The sequence below is a fragment of the Pituophis catenifer genome, unplaced genomic scaffold (genome assembly GCF_029215685.1).
Source record: "Pituophis catenifer annectens isolate HBS135680 unplaced genomic scaffold, rPitCat1.0.hap2 SCAF_3, whole genome shotgun sequence".
Taxonomy (NCBI): Eukaryota; Metazoa; Chordata; class Lepidosauria; order Squamata; family Colubridae; genus Pituophis; species Pituophis catenifer.
The window spans coordinates 139920406-139940321 of record NW_027256883.1 but is presented as its reverse complement, the minus strand read 5'-3'; positions in this window follow the sequence as shown (position 1 = coordinate 139940321).

Here is a 19916-nt window from a genome sequence, read left to right as displayed (position 1 = left end):
AAAAATGCTGCCAGCTATAGAATGTATAAATATCTTTTCCTTACCCATGTTCAACATATGTAATCCAACACTCTTAATATCTAGCGGCTGTTACAGCAAACATGGGGCATATGTAACCTCTTAACCAAGACTCCAAATGCCAGGGGTTTTAGCTTGTAGCAGTCAATCGGATCAGTTTCCTGAATTCAACAATAGAGGGACTGCATTCTTGCACAGATTCCAGATGCTGAAAAGAATGGAGCAAACCCTGACTTTGTGAATAGTGAATCTGGATGTGAGACATGATCATATAACAGATTTCCTAATAAGCTCATTCAATTATACCAACCTACAGGAAGGCAAACTTGAAAGTTGTAGGCAAAACTTCTTCCAGATCTGTGACTTGAATACAAGTAGTCCTGGACTTACAACAGTTCATTTAGTGACAGTTCAAAGCTACAACAGCACTGAAAAAATGTGACTTATGACCATTTTTCACACTTAAGACCATTGCAGCATCCCTGTGGTCACATGATCGAAATTCAGATGCTTGCCAAAAGATTCATACTTATGACAGTTGTAGTGTCCGGGGGTCATGTGATCCTCTTTTGTGACCTTCTGACAAGCAAAGTCCATGGGGAAGCCAGATTTACTAACAACAGGTTACTTATTAATCAACTGCAGTGATTCACCTAACAACTATGGCAAGAAAAGTCATAAAGTGGGGCAAAACTCACTTAACAAATGTCTTAGCAACAGATATTTTGGGCTCAATTGTGGTCGTAAATCAAGGACTACCTGTACAGTATTCTATAAGGAACACCTCAGCATATACCCTACTATCAAGTTATCAGATATGTTTCATCATGCTTGGCTCATTAAAAATGGTGGAATACAAATAGCTGGAAGGTAATGTCATATCTATATCTATATCTCTATATCTATATCTATATCTATATCTATATCTATATCTATATCTATATCTATATCTATCTATCTATCTATCTATCTATCTACCTACCTACCTACCTACCTACCTACCTACCTACCTACCTATCTATCTATCTATCTATCTATCTATCTATCTATCTATCTATCTATCTATCTATCTGTTTTTGCAAATATATATATATGCATATATATATATATATATATTGTATGTGTGCCTACAGTCTCCTTTATTTCATTGTTTGATTGGCTCAGTTGCAACTTAAATTTGATTGAAGTAATAATAATTATTTGAACTTTCTGTTTTAGAGATGAAACTAAAGCTACTTGAGAGATTGATGATCAATCAGTATTATGTGATTTGGGAAGGTGAAGATTATCTGGATCCACTCCGGGCAAGTGCTTGTTGCCCTGACAGAGATCTGCTCTAAGGAAAAACAGGGAGAATACAATTCTATTTATTTTTCTGGATCCGTCAGCAGATTTTGATACCATAAACTGTGATATGCTACTTGGTCAAATACCTGGGTAGGGTGCTTGAAAACAAGTAGAAGTGAGAACAAACATAACAGCTAGTGGATTAGTTAGCTGACAGTTTATCTCACAAATGGCAACTTAGTCCAGGTGGAGCAAAAGCTGGGAAAAGGGATTTCAAATCACTCAATGTGATTGTCTTAAGACATTCAATGTAAATAAAAGTGGAAAATTCCTTCCCTAGTTTTCAAGATTCTGTAGCTATTCCAAACTAGCATTATGATTTGTGGATTCCCCCCCGCCCCAATATCTTAGACTCACTGTTGACTCTTGAAGATTGTCTACACACGTCTCTGCAGGATCTGGAGTGTTTTTTTTGGCAAGGTTGTTCAGAAGTGGGTTTTCCTTTTCCTAGGAAAAGGAAAGACAGTGACAAGGCACCCAGCTGGTTCTGTGCTTAAAGCAGGACTAGAACTCAAGGTCTCCTGGTTTCTAGCCTGATGTCTTAGCTACTACAACAAATTGACACACAGCATGATATACACCTTGCTTAAAACTTTACAGTTCTTGAATCTTTGATCTTATCTAATTGAGGTGGGCTTAAAATTGTTCCTGGGCTTCTAAGATCTTTCCAGTCTTCACTCTGAAATAAACAGTACAAAAACAAATAATTCAACATATTATGGAGTTCTGTACTATAGCTAAGATGAAAACATAGCCTACAGTTCAGGATGCAATAGGCCCGTGATGATGAACCTATGACACATGGAGCCATGTCGGTGGGCACGCGAGCGTTGTCCTAGCTCAGCTCCAGCATGCAATCATGTGCCGGCCAGCTGATTTTCAGGCCTTCTGGGCCCACCGGAAGTTGGGAAATAGGGGAGGGCAAAAATGGCCTTCTCCAGCCCCCAGAGGCCCTCCAGAGGGCGAAAAATGGGCCCACCGGGCTCACCATGCCATCACGTGCCAAAAGTGGGGCGCACAGGGGAGGTGTCACATGCACATGCACAGGGGTGGGGCCCATTGAATTATGAGTGTATGCACATGCGCGGACAACCCTCCCCCCATGCTCCACCTGCTTTTGGCACGTGACGGCAAAAAGGTTAGCCATCACTGCAATAGGCTGACATGTCAGCCATCTACAGAATGGCTCTTATTCCATATAATTGATTCCTGATGTAGATGCACCAATTGGAAGGACAGAGGGCCTATACATCAGTGAAAGCCAAGCCTATATCCCACTATCAGCTAAAAAGATTGAGCAGCAAAGGTGAGTATGGCCTTTGTAATACTATTACAAAGGCCAATTAAGCATAGTCCAAACCCTGCCTACATAAGAACATACTTCAGATGCCTTCACTGGTTGGATTCAACTTTATTTCTTCCAACCTCTCTTCTCGTAATACTCTTGCTACAAGTTCCTTTTCCTTCTAAAAAGATCTTCAGCTTGGGTTTTGTACTATCTTCCAAGGCATTATTTATATTTGACATATGGTCTATCTCGTTCTCTTCCTGGCATTCAGGCCTCCAAATTCTTCATGCTAGAAGTTTTCACTGCTGGTATAATTTCAAGGTAAGCATCCTTTCTTTGAATTCTTCTCACAATGATTATGTTAGTTTTGTCTCAAAACCTAAGAGACAGATGCTAATAACGAATTTTAGGCTTGTTTTTTTTTTTTAATTTGATTTATATGCCGCCCTTCTCCGGAGACTCAGGGCGGCTTACAATGCGCTAAGCAATAGCCTTCATACTTTTGTATATTTATACAAAGTCAGCTTATTGCCCCCACAACTGGGTCCTCAATTTACCTACCTTAGAAAGGATGGAAGGCTGAGTCAACCTTGAGCCTGGCGAGATTTGAACCTGCAGTAATTGCAGGCAGCTGGTCTTAATAACAGGGTGCTTTAGACCACTGTACTACCCAGGCTCTTGTCATTGTCTTACCTTCTCTTTGCATCCATCCAAGGCTTGGAAAAGACAGAAATTAAATCCCCATAAGATGCATAAGAAACAGACTCCTGTGGAATGATTGCTAGCAAGTCTAGGAACCAAGATAATTTCTAGATTAGGATGCACTCCCCTGCAAAGCAAGCGTAATCTTGGATATGTCTCTTTCACTTGAGGCCCAATACAGAGGTGGGATTCACTTACTTTCCCTACCGGTTTGCAAATGTGAGTGCACATGCCACCTCTGAGCATGCTCACAGCCTTCTGCGCTGCACAATACTTCTGGGTGGGTGGGCAGAACCTCTCACAGTTGCTGCTACCGGTTCACGCGATCTGGACAGAACTGGCTGAATCCCACCACTGGCCCATAGCAATAGCACTTAGACTTATATACTGCTTCACAATGCTTTACAGCCCTCTCTAAATGGTTTACAGTGTCAGCATATTGCCCCCAACAATCTGGGTCCTCATTTTACTGACCTTGGAAGGATAAAAGATTGAGTCAACTTTAAGCCAGTGAGACCCAAACTGTCAAACTGCTGGCAGCCAGAAGTAGCCTGCAGTGCTGCATTCTAACGAGTGTGCCACCATGTTATATGGATGGCCCAGAATGCATTTGCAGTTTAGAGAAGAATGGCCTGACTATGTAAATCCATGCTTTAATAACCACCCATATGGTTGGTTAATAACACAATAGCCGAGTATTCAACATACTCCTGGGATAGTTCATGAAGACTTGAAAATTGCAACTGCTGCAGAATGCAGTAATGAGGCCATCGCTGTAACTGAGTCATCCTTCAAAAGAGTCCTTCAAGGATTCTATGAGATTGATCTGACAGTATTGTACTACTTGCCTATGTCACCTTTCAAACTTCAGATATTTAAGATTTTTAATTGTTTAGGAGTCTAGTACTTCAAAAAAGAGGAGCACTTAGAGGATGTATTACCCAAATATTAAGATCTTGATGGACCATGACTCAAAATGATGCCTATTGTGAGGACCTAGGAAAGGTTTTTCCTGTTATAGTACCTGATTTGCAGATGTTCTTCCATGTAGAAATTAGCCTTGGAGGTGTCTGCTTTTCAGTGCTAGACTTTATTTTCTCAGCCTGATACCTTTACATGCTTCTCTGTCAGTATCATTTGATTATAACTGTGTTTTTTTTAATTCATTCTTTATTTTCCTTTGGTTTGGTGTTTTGCTTTGTCTCTCTAGATTGTAATCTACTACCACAAGCAAGTAGAAAGGATATGTTTTAAGTCAGAAAGTAAACCCACAACAAAAGCCAAACGGGCACACAATAACTATCACAAGCTTGGTATCTCATACTGGAAATCATCATTTACAAAAAGGCTGTTATTAATGGGGCCACTATAAGCACTGGACAGGTAATATTTATCTTTGTAAAACTAAGATAAACTTTATAAAATGAATTATTTTATTCTTGGTGATATTTAATAATTACTTTTGTTGCCTTTGTTAGTTCACTTTATGTATATTTAAACATTTGCGTCATCTTTAAAATTATAATGCATTTACAACAATACTAAAGCAGAAGTTTATTTTTATACCATTTGCCCTCACTTGATTATGATTACATGAACAAAAACTTCATTCATCCATGAAAGCTTATGACAAGCTCAAGGTCCTGGGAATGGACTTTTAACTCCAGTTTTTTTTTTTTAAAAAAAAAAGAAAATCAAGCTGTAGAATAGGGAAAATAGTAATATGCTGTTCTCAAAATTAGAATGAAAGCAAACTTTCTAAGTATATATTTGAGTTAAATAGCCACAGTTCATTTTCTTTAAGACTCTTGATTTTTTTCATGACTTAACTTGAACATTTTTATATTGTGAATTTAACCATTTTTTATTTTTTTAATTAATGTTACATTAGAATTAATGCTTAATGTATTACATTCAGTAATGTTAATACAAAAGCAAACCTAAAGAAACATGTAGACCATTTAGTATCCTAAATACAAAGTAAAATTTCCAGTATCCCGTATTATTGACATATCATTTGGTGTTTATAAGGATGCCTTATTCAAAACATCTGCACTGGATTGCGTAGTAAATTACTGAGTGTAATATTTTAATGTGGATCTATTGTTTATAAAGTTGTATGTGCTCCATGGTATCCAATTTACTGATTTCCAAAACTTAGATATGACAAACTTCATATGTTTTATTTTCTTTCCCCCATTCCAGGAACATTTTGCAACTTTTATACAGATACATTGAACAGTCTTCTGAGGCTGGGCCTTAATAATAGTCAGATTTTGAGATTACAAAGATTCAAATGGGTGTTGCCAGGCCAAGCTGTAAGTTAGCTAACTGAGGTCATAAAGGATTTGTACAATTCACCATCAAACTCAGCTGGAAGCCCTTGAGATCAATGATGTAGCTGCACTTTCTTTTTCCTCCTATTTGATTTAGACTCACCTTCAATTTTCATAATGCTTTCTACATCCCCTTTTTCTTTTTAATTTCCTTTTGGCAAAGTTAACCTTTTTCTGATCAATTTTATATAATGAATCATCTTATTTTATATATTTAATAGCTTAAATTCAACTAGCAAAACATAACATACAGTACTAGGAACTAATCTCTTCTATTCCCAAGCCACTACTGACTTTCTGAATACCTTATAATTATATTATATTTGAAGTGTGTAGGAAAACAAAAAAGAAAGAAAGAAAGAAAGGAAGGAAGGAAGGAAGGAAGGAAGGAAGGAAGGAAAGAAAGAAAGAAAGAAAGAAAGAAAGAAAGAAAGAAAGAAAGAAAGAAAGAAAGAAAGAATTTGTTAAATATTATATTTCCTCTCAAGAATGTAACCATCAGAGATTAGAACATACTGTACATGAGAAAGTCTACGAATAAAAGATCTATTTATTTAACTCAGGCAACTGTAGCTATATTTAAAATTCCTCTAATAATTCTCATGTTTTTCTTGAAATTTGTAATATAAACATGAGCACATTTAGAGTTTGGTAGATATAACTAAATTCAAACAAATTAATTCTAACAAATTTGCTCATTGCCCAGAAATTTTGGAGCATGTATATCATGCAATCATTGGAATATATAATAAATCATTTATCTATAGTCATGATCCAGTAATGCTATATAGTTAGTACATGTTAGGGACAGACTAACTCAAGATACTTTCTCTATCTGAGGCCCAGATGTTCTACTCCTTCCAAATCTATTCCTTTCTTTTCCTTCCTTACTTTATTTATAAAACTTTTAAACCACTTCAGTTTTAAAATACCATAAGCAGTGGAAAGTGAGTTCAAAATAATGTAGAGATAAGAATACAATAACTTCTAGTGATCACTAGAATAAATTTCTAGTGATCAAAAGGAAAGAACGAGTCTACCAATAACAGCTGAGGAGATTATTGTTGCTATTAAACAACTGAAAACAGCTAAAGCTCCAGGAACGGATGGTTTAACTGCGGTGTATTATAAAACTCTACAAGCAGAAATGATTGAACATCTTAAAGACTTATTTTGTAGCATACAACAAGGGGGTAAAATACCCCCTTCATGGAAAGCAGCTTTTGATACCGAAAGAGGAAGCAGGTTCTACAAAACCGGAAAATTTTAGACCAATATTTCTCTTGAATACAGATTATAAAATTTTTGCAAAAGTATTAGCCAACAGATTAATGCCAGTTATTCAAGAGGTGATTCATCATGATCAAGCAGGATTTATAGAAGGCAGATATATGAAGGATAATGTGAGGTAAATTATAGATTTATTGGAATATCTTGAGAAGAATAAGCAGATCTCTGCAGTGCTGGTGTTTCTGGATGCGGAAAAGGCCTTTGATCGAGTGAATTGGAACTTTCTATTAAAGACTTTAAGAAAGATGGACTTTGGGGATCAGTTCGTGCAGGTGGTTTCAGCAATTTATCAAGAGCAAACAGCACAAATTATCATTAAAGGAAGCTTAACTACAAATTTCATTATAGAAAAAGGCACAAGACAAGGTTGTCCATTATTCCCGTTGTTGTTTATTCTAACTCTAGAAGTCTTGTTGAACACAATACGGGACTCGAGCACTTTGAAGGGAATAGTTATAAGGCAAGAGGATTATAGAACAAGGGCATTTGCAGATGACCTGGTTATTACCTAACACGGCCGATGGAATCAATAATTCAGATGAAAGACATTATAGAAGAATATGGTATGGTATCAGGATTCAGACTGAATCAGAAAAAAACCAAGATGATAGTTAAAAATATGACAGTTGATCAAAAGAAGGAACTGGAAAGTAAGGCAAGTTTTGAAATAGTACCAAAGGTGAAATATCTAGGAGTTCAAGTTGCAGATTTAAATATAAAACTGTTCCAAAATAATTATGAGGTGCTGTGGCGAAAGGTACAAAAGGATATGGAAACCTGGAAAAAACTGCAGCTGTCTCTACTTGGAAGAATAGCAGCAGTTAAAATGAATGTTCTACCTAGATTTTTATTTTTGTTTAAAATGATTCTGGTGCTTAAAAGTATAAACAGTTGATGGAATGGTAAAAAGAAGTGAATAAGTTTGTCGGGAATGAGAAAAAGCCAAAAGTGAAACTGAAAATTATGCAAGATGTTCGTGAAAGGGGTGGTCTTAAACTTCCAAACCTGTGACTGTATTATGAAGCAGCAGCGTTGACACAAGCAAGTGACTGGTTGGAAGGACAAAGACTGGAATATTGAATATAGAGAGTTATGACCTTGAATTTGGTTGGCATGCATATTTATTCTATGAAAACAAGGTGGATAAAGTATTCAACAGCCATATTCTTAGAAATTCCTTGATGAGAGTATGGAAGAAGCACCGGCTCAAATGGGATTATAAAATACCGTTGTGGTTGGATCTTGGTCACATTATACGGAATATAAATATAAAGTCACTCGGGGGGGGTTTATATAAAGAAATACTTTTTTGTGATGGGAGCAGATGGCAACTAAAGACATTATACACACTGTTGGAAGAAGGGATTAATTTAACTTGGTTACAGTATAATCAACTTCAACTGAGATGGAGAGAAGATCAAAAAATTGGATTAATGTTGCATGAAGAAGAATTGGTCAGACAGATAAAAGAGAAAGGCCCAATGCATATTAAGAGGGTTTATAATGTTTTGTTAGAAAGAGACTCAGAAAACGAACTGGTTAAAGATTGTATGATAAAATGGGCGCAAAATTTTGCAGAACCAGTTATGATGGAAACATGGGAAAAAATATGGGTTCAGAATGTTAAATTTACACAGTCACAGAATTTCTATAAAATGTTTTATAGGTGGATCTAGATCCTAAGAAATTGTCATGTATGTATCCTAATGTTCAACCAAAATGTTGGAGAAGTGATTGCTTAGATGCTACATATTATCATATATGGTGGACCTGCAAGAAAGTAAAGGTTTTCTGGATAAAAATTTGGTGGGTTATGCAAAATGTTTTGAAGAAAAAAATCCAATTTTCTCCTCAATTGTTTTTACTGGGTATAGTTAAGGGCTTTTCAGTGGGTGAAACAAAATTGATATTGTATATGGTGACAGGAGCTAGGTTACTTATTGATCAATATTGGAAAAGGGATGTTATGCCTACAATTCAAGAATGGACTTTGAATCTGTTATGTATTAGGTTTTTATTTCGCAGAAGTCATAGGGGGGAGGGGGGAGGGGGTGGTGAGGGGAGGTTAGGGAGGAGGGGGGGTAAAAAGGGGGGAAAAATTTGTAATTGAAAACTTTTTCAATAAAAAAAAAAGTAACAAAAAAAAAGAATGGACTTTGAAGGTGGCCAGTTTTGCAGAAATGGCAAAGATATCAGCATATTTAAAAGACCGGACTCAAGAGACTTATGCATGGGAGTGGAAGAAATGGATAGATTATGTGCAGAATAAATACCAAACTAGGAAGTACCAGATAGCTTTTAGCTGAATGTTGTGTAGAAATGTATAGTATATAGGGGGTAAAATAGCTTAATGTTATGTAGAAATGTATAGTACACAGGGGGGAGAATAGAAGGGTGGTAAAGTATGATATAATATAATGTGGACGGATTTCACCTTGGGGAAGTCATGGGAGGAGGGGAGGGTTAGGGAGGGTTAGGGAGGGAAAGGGGGGGGGAATGGGAAAATTTGTATCTGTAAAACTTTTTCAATAAAAAAAAGTATACAATAACTTTAAGAAGCATAATAATATAACTAATAGTTAAGAAGTCAACTGCTATCTAACAGGCAGACCTTCTACTGAACACCAGTGAGTGGCTTGCTGTTCCTCACTCAATACATCATGAGTATATTTGTATGTTGGTCCATCAAGCTTCACACATTGCTTTACTATAATGCAAATATATGTGGACAACATAGCTTGGTGGATGTCAGTCTTTCCAGTAGACCGGATAGTAAAAACTAGATGATCTAATTCTACTTTATAGTAAGACTACATGAACAGAATCTTGCAAATTTGATAGTACAAATATACTGTCAGAGTATGAATATTCATGTTCTGGAATAGATCAACCAATGGGGACTAAATCTCCCCCAGCTGCGTGCCCTCAGCCCTGCCCGCACTACTAGATGTCTTAGCCGAATTGACGGTGGAACTCCCCAACCTTTTGGTTGTGGGAGATTTCAATCTGCTATCGGCCGGTGAGTCATCTGAGTTGGTGCGGGAGTTCATGACCTCCATGACGGCCATGGACCTGACTCAGATTGTACAGGGCCCAACTCATATTGGAGGACACACACTCGACCTTATTTTTCTCTCTGGACAGTGGATAAATGATTGTGGGGAGGGGACTCTATCTATTGACCCTCTGTCATGGACCGATCATTCCCTCCTTAGACTCAACTTTTCCTCCGCCACCCCCCATCGCAGGGGTGTGGAACCAGTAAGATGGTTCCGCCCCAGGCGCCTGATGGAACCCGAAAGTTTCCTGATGGAGCTTGGGTCATTTCCCGCCTCCTTAGCCCACGATTCATCTGAGTCACTTGTCGCGGCCTGGGAACAGGCTGCGGTGGGGGCCTTGGATCGAATCGCGCCTTTGCGGCCTGTGATCCAACGCAGATCCCGGGCGGCTCCTTGGTTTACCGTGGAGCTCAGGGAAATGAAGCGTCGGAAAAGACGCCTGGAGGGTGGTTGGAGATCCACCCGATCCGAGTCCGACCGAACACAACTAAGAACCCATATTAGGTCTTATCTTGTGGCGATGGAAGTGGCGAAACGTAACTATTTCACCACTCTCATTGCATCTGCAGAAAATCGCCCAGCAGCCCTGTTTAGAGTGACCCGCTCCCTCCTTAATCAGGGAGCGAGGGAGGACCCCTTACAGGGCCGTGCTGAGGATTTTGCACAGTTTCTGCAAGATAAAATCACTCAGATTCAGACGGGGTTGGACTCCGACTGGACAGAGTCCGTTGAGGTGACAGGGCCTAGTCTCGGTGGAGACATCTGGATTGAGTTTGAGCCTGTTTCATTGGATGACGTGGACAGGATTATGGGTAGGTTGGGGTCTTCCACATGTTTACTGGACCCTTGTCCCTCCTGGCTTGTTTCGGCAGCCAGGGAGGTGACTGGAGACTGGATCCAGGCTATTGTCAACGCTTCACTAAAGGAAGGGGTCTTTCCCGCTGCGCTTAAAGAGGCGGTGGTTCGACCCCTCCTTAAGAAGCCTAACCTGGATCCTGACGTACTTAACAACTACCGTCCAGTCTCCAACCTTCGCTTTTTAGCGAAGGTTGTTGAGTCCGTGGTGGCACAGCAATTCCCTCAATTCCTGGAGGAAACTGACTACCTGGATCTGGTAACCAATCTGGTTTCAGGCGTGGCCACAGCACGGAAACAGCATTGGTCGCCCTAGTAAATGATCTCTGGCGGGCCAGAGATGGGGGTTGCTCCTCCATCCTGGTCCTTCTTGACCTCTCAGCGGCATTCGATACCATCGACCATGGTATCCTGCTGCAGCGGCTCAGGGGGATGGGGTTAGGAGGCACTGTTTTACAGTGGTTCTCCTCCTATCTCTCGGGCCGTCTGCAGTCTGTTTGGGCGGGGGGTCAGGGATCCTCCCAGAGGCCTCTCACTTGTGGGGTGCCTCAGGGATCAGTTCTCTCCCCTCTACTCTTTAATATCTATATGAAACCGGTGGGTGAGATCATCCATGGTTTTGGGGTGAGGTATCATCAATATGCTGATGATACCCAGCTTTACATCTCCACCCCTGACCACCCTAGGGATGCCCTTTCCGTGATGTTCCACTGCCTGGAAGCGGTGCGGGTTTGGATGGGGAGGAACAGGCTTAGACTCAACCCTTCCAAGACTGAGTGGCTGTGGATGCCGGCATCCCGGGATCTGGAGGTTCCATCCTTAATGATCGGAGGTGAAATCCTTGCTCCCTCCGACAGGGTCCGCAACTTGGGTGTCCTCCTGGATTCTCGGCTGTCTTTAGATGACCATCTGACGGCCGTAACCAGGGGGGCCTTCGCACAGGTCCGTCTTGTGCGCCAGTTGCGTCCATTCCTAGACCGGGATGCCCTCGCCACGGTCACTCACACCCTTGTTACCTCTAGGTTGGACTACTGTAACACCCTCTACATGGGGCTGCCCTTGGGATGTGTCCGGAGGCTTCAGCTAGTCCAAAATGCAGCCGCGCGGGTAGTTACGGGGGCGTCTAGATACTCCCGTGTAACACCTCTCCTGCGTGAGCTGCACTGGCTACCGGTGGCACTCCGGATACGTTTCAAGGTGCTGGTGCTCACCTATAAAGCCCTTCATGGCTTAGGCCCGGGGTACTTGCAGGACCATCTCCAGCCGTTCTCCCATCGTCCTGTGCGCTCTCACAGAGTCGGCCTCCTCAGGGTGCCGTCGGCCAAACAATGTCGGCTGACAACCCCCAGGGGGAGGGCGTTCTCTGTGGGAGCCCCGACCCTCTGGAATGGATTGCCCACTGAGCTCAGGACAGCCCCCGACCTTCTTTCCTTCCGTCGCGAGCTGAAGACATGGCTCTTCCGCCAATTAAACTGATCTGTTTGGGGGTACACTGGTATAATTTTAAATCGTTTTTAATTGGGTTACTGATTTTAATTTGATATTGTATTGTGATTTGTATTGAAGTTGTCATTTTGTAAGCCGCCTTGAGTCCCTAGGGAGAAAGGCGGCATATAAATCGCAATAAATAAATAAATAAATAAATAAATAAATAAATAAATAAATAAATAAATAAATAAATAGAGACATGGTAACAAGGTCAGCCAATGAATAACATGGTAACAGGCTTATTTGGAAACAGAAACTTAAGTCTGAAGTCTGGGCGTGGCTTAGGCAACTGAGTGTGTGCAGAAGCTTAACTGCCCTTTATAGAGGAGACTCTCTTTGTATTAAGCTCTGTGCTCAGCTCTGAAATGAAACAAGCCTGGGCTTGTCTGTCTACTCTGCTGAAATGAAACTAACTGTTCTCTCCTGCTGTGTGTTTTGCTTGTAACTGCTACTACGTTGAAGAAGAATCTATATTGGTATTGTACATTTATCTTCATGTATTATTATGTATATAAAAAAGTTAATGAATCCTGCTGTATCAGTCTGCCTATGTGTGCTTTCTGGATTTGATTTTGCAACACACTCTGGCATCTACCACTATCTCTTTTCTAGTCTGAGATGTTAGGGAGGGTTTGCTTTCTCAGTCTCTTTCTCTGCCATTATACAACTATTGGCTATACCCTCTTTTATTAGATGATTTCCTAGGTAGCATTTCTTCCCCTTCTCTATCTCCTAAGGTCATTCTCACATACCATTACAGTAGGGCCTTTCCCTAAAGAAAGTGTTATCTGGTGATGAAGGTTTCTTGCTACATATGATCATTGCAATGATCGTGGTTCAGAGAGCTCCAAACAGCTTGAAAAATGTTTTGATTAAGCATCAAGTCCCATTTCAGATTAATCACTAAGGAGGGCAACCTTCCACTTGCTTGTTGAGGTCCCTTGAGCTCCTCACCCACTGGGTCCATGGAAAGGAAGAAAAGCAGTAACAAAGGGATGCAAGCAGTGTGTCCTGTCATTTTCATCACAACATAACAAGCTTGCAGGGTGAACCTGGTTTCATCAGAATGACAAAAAAAAAAACAACAACAGTATGATGCTGTAAACTCCCTACCAACCCAATTTTAATCACTTTCCCTCCTCCCTTAATAGGGAAGCATATTTCTAAAGTAAAGCAACCACACTGGTTTTTTCTTTCTTAGACTTCTTGTGGGATTTGTCAACATTCCAGAGACATTCTTTCACATGAAACAATGCTGAGGTATAGAGTTTTACTTTACCATAATCCATGTATGCACTTATCCTTGAAAATAATATAAATTGAATCAAATGGCCAATTGCCAAGAAGCTACAAACATCTTGATACCTAAAGGCCTACTCCAAATTTGATCAATTTGGCTGCTGTATTTAAATGATGGTGGCCATCTAAGGCAGCTGTGTAGCATGCTTGACATTTTATAAGAAACAGGTGACTTTCATTCAAATAGAATGAAATTCGCATCGTTACATCATCACTTGATGTATTGCAACTTTTCCCCCCTTAGCTAAACTGGGGGTGGGGTGGGTGTGGCCAGCGCGTGACACATCCGGTCCACGGGCCATGAGTTTGACAATCCTGAAGTAAAGCATAAGGATGGTAGAGAAGCTAACGCCAGACATAAGGAACAAGGCAGTGACAGCTACACAGAAGTGAGCCAGCTGCAGGTGGCTTGAGAACTGGTGTTTAAATTACTTGTTGGATTTGTATCCTGTCTTTTGTACAGAAGTTTCAGGGGATGTCAATTGTTCTTCCTCTTTCTAATTTTCTCTACAATAAGAATGGTGTAGGGAAGGATGGGCTGAGAGAGAGAAGGACTGAGTCAAAGTCAACCAGTGAGCTTCCATAGCAGAAGAGAACCTAGATCCCAGGTCCTCTTGTTCTGGTCCAACACTTTAACACAACATTAGCACAACAAATGTTTAACATTTTTTAATGTTATTGGTTCTATGGTTTTATTCAGTCATACCTCAAGCAAAGACAGAATGCTGAACAGGTATTATTCTGTGTGAAAGGCAGGTAAAATCTTGAGCCTCAAGTGTCTGTTTTCACCCTGCTAGGCATACTGTCTTCTATTGCCTTCTTAGTTCTATACGAACCTTCCTGTCCTAAAGAAAAATGTGGGCTATATGCCATATAAAAAACATCTAGTAACATCTAAATGTCCTGCTTCATGAGAACTGGAAAATGTATTTTAATCGATTAGGACAACACAACACATAATTCAGATTTCAAGTCAGCGATTCAAACTGGAATGTTCAAATTTAGCTGTAACAGAAATCTGAACCTTAAGCATGTGTAGCACTGCAATTCAGATAGAAAGCTATGCTTGATTTGTGGACAGCATAATATTTTAAAGCACTGAGGTGGCACAGTGGTTAGAATGCAGTACTTCAGGCTACTTCCGCTGACTGCTGGCTGCCAGCAGTTCAACCGTTCAATTCTGACCAGCTCAAGGTTGACTCAGCCTTCCATCCTTCTGAGGTTGGTAAAATGAGGATGCAGATTTTTGGAGTGAATATGGTGACTGTAAACTATTTAGAGAGGGCTGTGAAGTACTGTGAAGCAGTATAGAAGTCTGTGCTATTGCTAAGTGCTATATTTAAGGGTAAAGTTTAACAGATGACTATCAATTTGTTTAGCAACCATTTGAAGTAATTACACACTGAATGAAAACAAAAATGACTTATTATCAGTCTTTGTACTTACAACTATTGTAGCATTCCTGCAGTCATGTGATCATAATTTGGGCACTTAGCAACCAATGTGTATTTATGATAGGCTCACGTGATTGTTATTTATGACCTTCACAGGGGGCTTCCAAAAAGCAAAGTCTATAGGACAAGCTGGATTCCCTTAATGACTATGTGATTTGCTTAATGACCACGATAATTTGCTTAACAACTGCTGCAAAATTAGGCCTGGCTCACTTAATTACTGCATCGTTTAGCAAGGGAAGTTCCTGTCCCAATTGTGTTCATAAATTGAGGACTACCTGTGAGGCTTTAGAAATAATAACACCTTGAACTGGGTCTGGAAAGATAATATTCCATGTTATGAAAAGAAAAGGCATGGCAGCTTGCTTAGGCTTGAAAAAATATGACAATCAAATAATGGACTCTCTGACAAATTCATTGTTTCCTTCTCCCCTCCCCTCCAAAAACTTGGCTGAGTAGACTGCATGGATTTTAAATGCTTACCTTTAGTAACACTTAAAAAAAACACAAGGAAAGAAAACCAGTAAAAACACCTTTTTTAAAAAAAAAAAAGAAAAAAAGATCCTTTATTGACCTTCTAAAGAAGAATGTAGCAGCATGAGATGAAATTGTCCTAGTATTTGCAAACTCTGTATTCAATTAGGTATTTCTTAGAACTCAAAACATTGACTCTTTAGCCAAGAGCATGAAAGGATGTGGCTTTGTATGTCGCGAAAATAACGACACCATAGATGTTCCGCCAAATTGGGAGGAAGCTTCTAAATGCCATTTTAGGAACGATTACTGAGTGAATTGCCCGTAACTGTTTGTCACCTCCCAAAGCTCAACTGTAGAAAGGGACCATTGAATTGAGTTCCTAATCTTTTCTTTTCTTTTCTTTTTCTTATCCAGTTCTTTCAGATCAAGTCAAGTGGAATATAAAGGTTTTATTTCCACTGAAATCTTCTGTGTGTGAAATTAGAGCTTTGGAATCAAAACTTTCCCAGTGGTTCTTTTTTTTTTATTATTTCTTCTTCTTTACAGTAAGTACTTGGTGTTTAATTACTTGACTTTTACATGGTTCAACCTCAGAGACCTCACTAACTTGCTGAGTCTATAGGTGTATTGTTCAGATTGCTCAATGGTTTGCTTTAGCTTGTTAACACCTACAGTGTCAGATGGTTAAAAAAGAAGGAAAGCCCTACCAAATTACAAATCTGGAACACTGACAGAAGCTATTGACAATATACATGGACTAAAAAAGGATTTTATATTGTAGCCTTTACTTAGAAGCACCGAGCAAGCTTTTTTCCTGGTCAGAGTAAGAAATAGTTTGCTAGGCATGGAGCCTTTGTCGTGAATTGTATGAAATCAAATTATGGGGTACACTTGATTTTTTAAAAATCTTATTTAGCATATTACATTTCTATCCTTCTCCCACAGGGCCCTGAACAATTGACAAAAGACTAATAAAAACAATCTCAAATGAAACCATAATAAGCCAACAATGCTTAAAACAATCAATATAAAAATTAAATTCATGCTAAAAAGCAAAAAAAAAAAAAAGGAAAAAAGGAAAAGAAAAAGAAAAAGAAAAAGAAAAAGAAAAAGAAAAAGGAAAGGAAAATGATGAGGGATACAAAAGAAGGGCTGGCTGTTGAATAGCGTCACCTTACAAATGTATGGGTGAACAAATTTGCCTCAGTTATTTTCTGAAAGAAGCCAATGTGGAATCCGGTCAAATACCTCTTAGATGAAAATTGGTCTGGCAAGCCCTACTCCTTGCCAATGTGCTGTGAACAGAATCCATCAGTGAGGCCACAAGTCTGGCCTCTCCAGTTGATTTTAATGCACAAGCTTGAGGGTAGTGGAGGAGACTTCAAAACCTTAAATTGAGCATAATAGTTGACAGGCAATCAAAGTAGCACTTTCAGTTTCAATGTTATATGATGCTATAGAACCACCCAGTTTTTAACAATCAGACAAGTATATTCTGCTCCTGTTGTTGCTTTCTGATTGCCTTTATCCACGCAGAGTGCATTGCCATAATCCAACTAAGAAGTTGTTAGAGCATTGATCATTCCTGGCCACAAAAGGAACCTGTGTTTCCCTAGTTCCTAGGTAGTGATATTTCTTCCATGGTTACCACTTTCATGATTCCTGAGCTTGAGAATCTCTTGTCTACAATATCTCCATCTTACTATGATTTATCTTCAGTTTGCTGATTTTCATCTGCTTCATCACTTTCTCTAGAGAGCTTAGAGGTAGCTGTCTAATATTTCCTGATCCAAGGGGAAATGAAAAACACAATTCGGTATCACAAAGAGACATGATGGTAGATCTCCTTCAGATACTGAAGTGCAGAGATAAAAGAATAGAATTTAGTGAATTGAACAATTCAAGTATTATGGGTCAAACAGAAAATTTCTGGCGTCACAACTGCAGATTGGAACAGAATCTGTGTAACAAAATGCTTCCAGATCCTCATCATTGCATCTCTCCAGCCATATCCAGTGGTGGGTTGCTATCGGTTCTCCCCAGTTCAGGAGAGCCGGTAGTGGAAATATTCATAGTAGAGAGAACTACTTTGCTATGAATGTCAATTTGGCCCGCCCCACCACCCCCACACTATACCTACCTTTATTTCCTTTGTTTTTTTGTCAGTTGTAAGGCACGGCTGAGAGGATTGCCATGCCTCAGCTGTTTTTTTCCTAATGCGCTTGCGCAAAGTGCACGTTCGGCGGGTGTGCAAACAAAACGAGTATGCGCATGGCGATCATGCGTAAAGCACATGCGCGATGCGAACCAGTGGTAAAACAGATTAGAACCCACCATTGGCCATATCCCATAGTTCATGGTGTCAAAGACTACTAAGGGGTCTAGTATCAGTAACAGTAACAGAGTTGGAAGGGACCTTAGAGGTCATTTAGTCCAACCCCCTGCTCACGCAGAAGACCTGTACTAGGGATTCGAACCGCCAAACTGCCGACCTTTCTGATTGACAATCTCATTGTCTTAGCCACTGAGCCACCTAGTCAGGCAAACAAGACAGGACTCCTTTGAATCTTTCCTAATAGACATCATCAATCAGGACAACTAAGGATGGGTTTGTACCAGATCCAGGCTTAAATTTAGACTTAAATAGATCTAGAATATTCGGTTTATTGACAAGCATGCATCTGGCTGGAAACATCTCCTAATCCTAGCTAAGGAAATAACACATATTGACAATACTATCTCAAACACAATATAGAAATAATATGTACTATTTGGGCCATCAAAAGAATAACTATTTGTTCATCATATTTTTATATTTTTATAATACACATATTATCATCTGTACTTTATATGGTTGCCTAATTTACAAAATGTGATTTGGGTGGTGTACAATAAAATAGTATATGTATTAGATATTATAGACTTGAGAATTTTTTTTTTTTTTTTTTGGAAGCAGAGTCAATTTTCAGTTTTAACTAAATAACTAACCTATGTTCCCTTGGGTCTTTTTTTCCCCCAGAGATATTTCCTTATCTAAACAGAGAAACAAAATAATCAAGGGCAGGCAAAAAGTAGTGGGAGCATGAGTGACTTCTGACTTCCAGCCAGCTTCCCCATCAATTTTCTTGTTGGGAATCTGGCAGAAATCTTCTTCTCTTCCTGTTCCCCTTCCCTGTCCAGCAGGCATGTAAGCACTGTTTCTGGGTGGGGGATAGAGTGAAGGTTTGCAAGACTGTCAAAGCGTGTTGAAAATGAAGATCACATGATTGCAGCAGTAACCCAGCAGCCAAGTAGCAACTATTAGCACTGAAGCAGCCACAACTTCATTCCCTCAGGAGATAAGAGTCTTAGATTTTGAACACAAGTAAGTAAATTAGTCCATTTGAAGTGTCTTGGTTCAAAAATGGATGTCCTATGATCAGGTGGGTTCTACTTACCTTTACTACTGGTTTGCAATGGGTTCGCAATGGGGCATGCACAGAAGCATTCTGATGATGTCGGGGTCAGTGGGCGGAGCCTCCCATTGGTTTTACTACTGGTTATATAGAACCGGTGCGAACCGGGGGAACCCATCACTGCCTATGATGTATTGTTTATCCAGTTAAAAGTCATGACAACAAGAGTTTTAGAAGTATATAGATATGTCAGTATTAATCAGCAGCCAGATATGGACTGAATGAGGGAACATAAAGAAATGTTCCCTCATTCCCTCAAGAGCCCGGATAGCTCTGCAGACAAGGCACTGTAATTTAACACCAGCTGTCTGCAATTAAAGTAAGTTTGAATCTTGCCAGGCTCAAGGTTGACTTAGCCTTCCATCCTTTCTAAGGTAGGTAAATTGAGGACCCAGTTTGTTGGGGCAATAAGCTGACTTTGTATAAATATACAAAAGTATGAAGGCTATTGCTTAATGCACTGTAAGCTGCCCTGAGTCTCCAGAGAAGGGCGGCATATAAATCAAATTAAAAAATATATATTCATAAACACTGCTTTGCATTGCCAATATAAATGATGTTATGGCACTTTGAAGGTCATCTCCATGTCATCTGTCTCTTAGTCCTGTTTTTATATATATATATAGTTCTAACAATTTCATTGGTGTGGTTTTAATATTTTAATAATTTGTCTTTTTATAAACTGTAAGCCACAAAAGATGCCTTATAGGGAAGATGGGTGGGATAGATGGATGGATGGATGGATGGATGGATGGATGGATGGATGATAGATAGATAGATAGATAGATAGATAGATAGATAGATAGATAGATAGATAGATGATAGAATATTTCCATTCCCCAACCCAC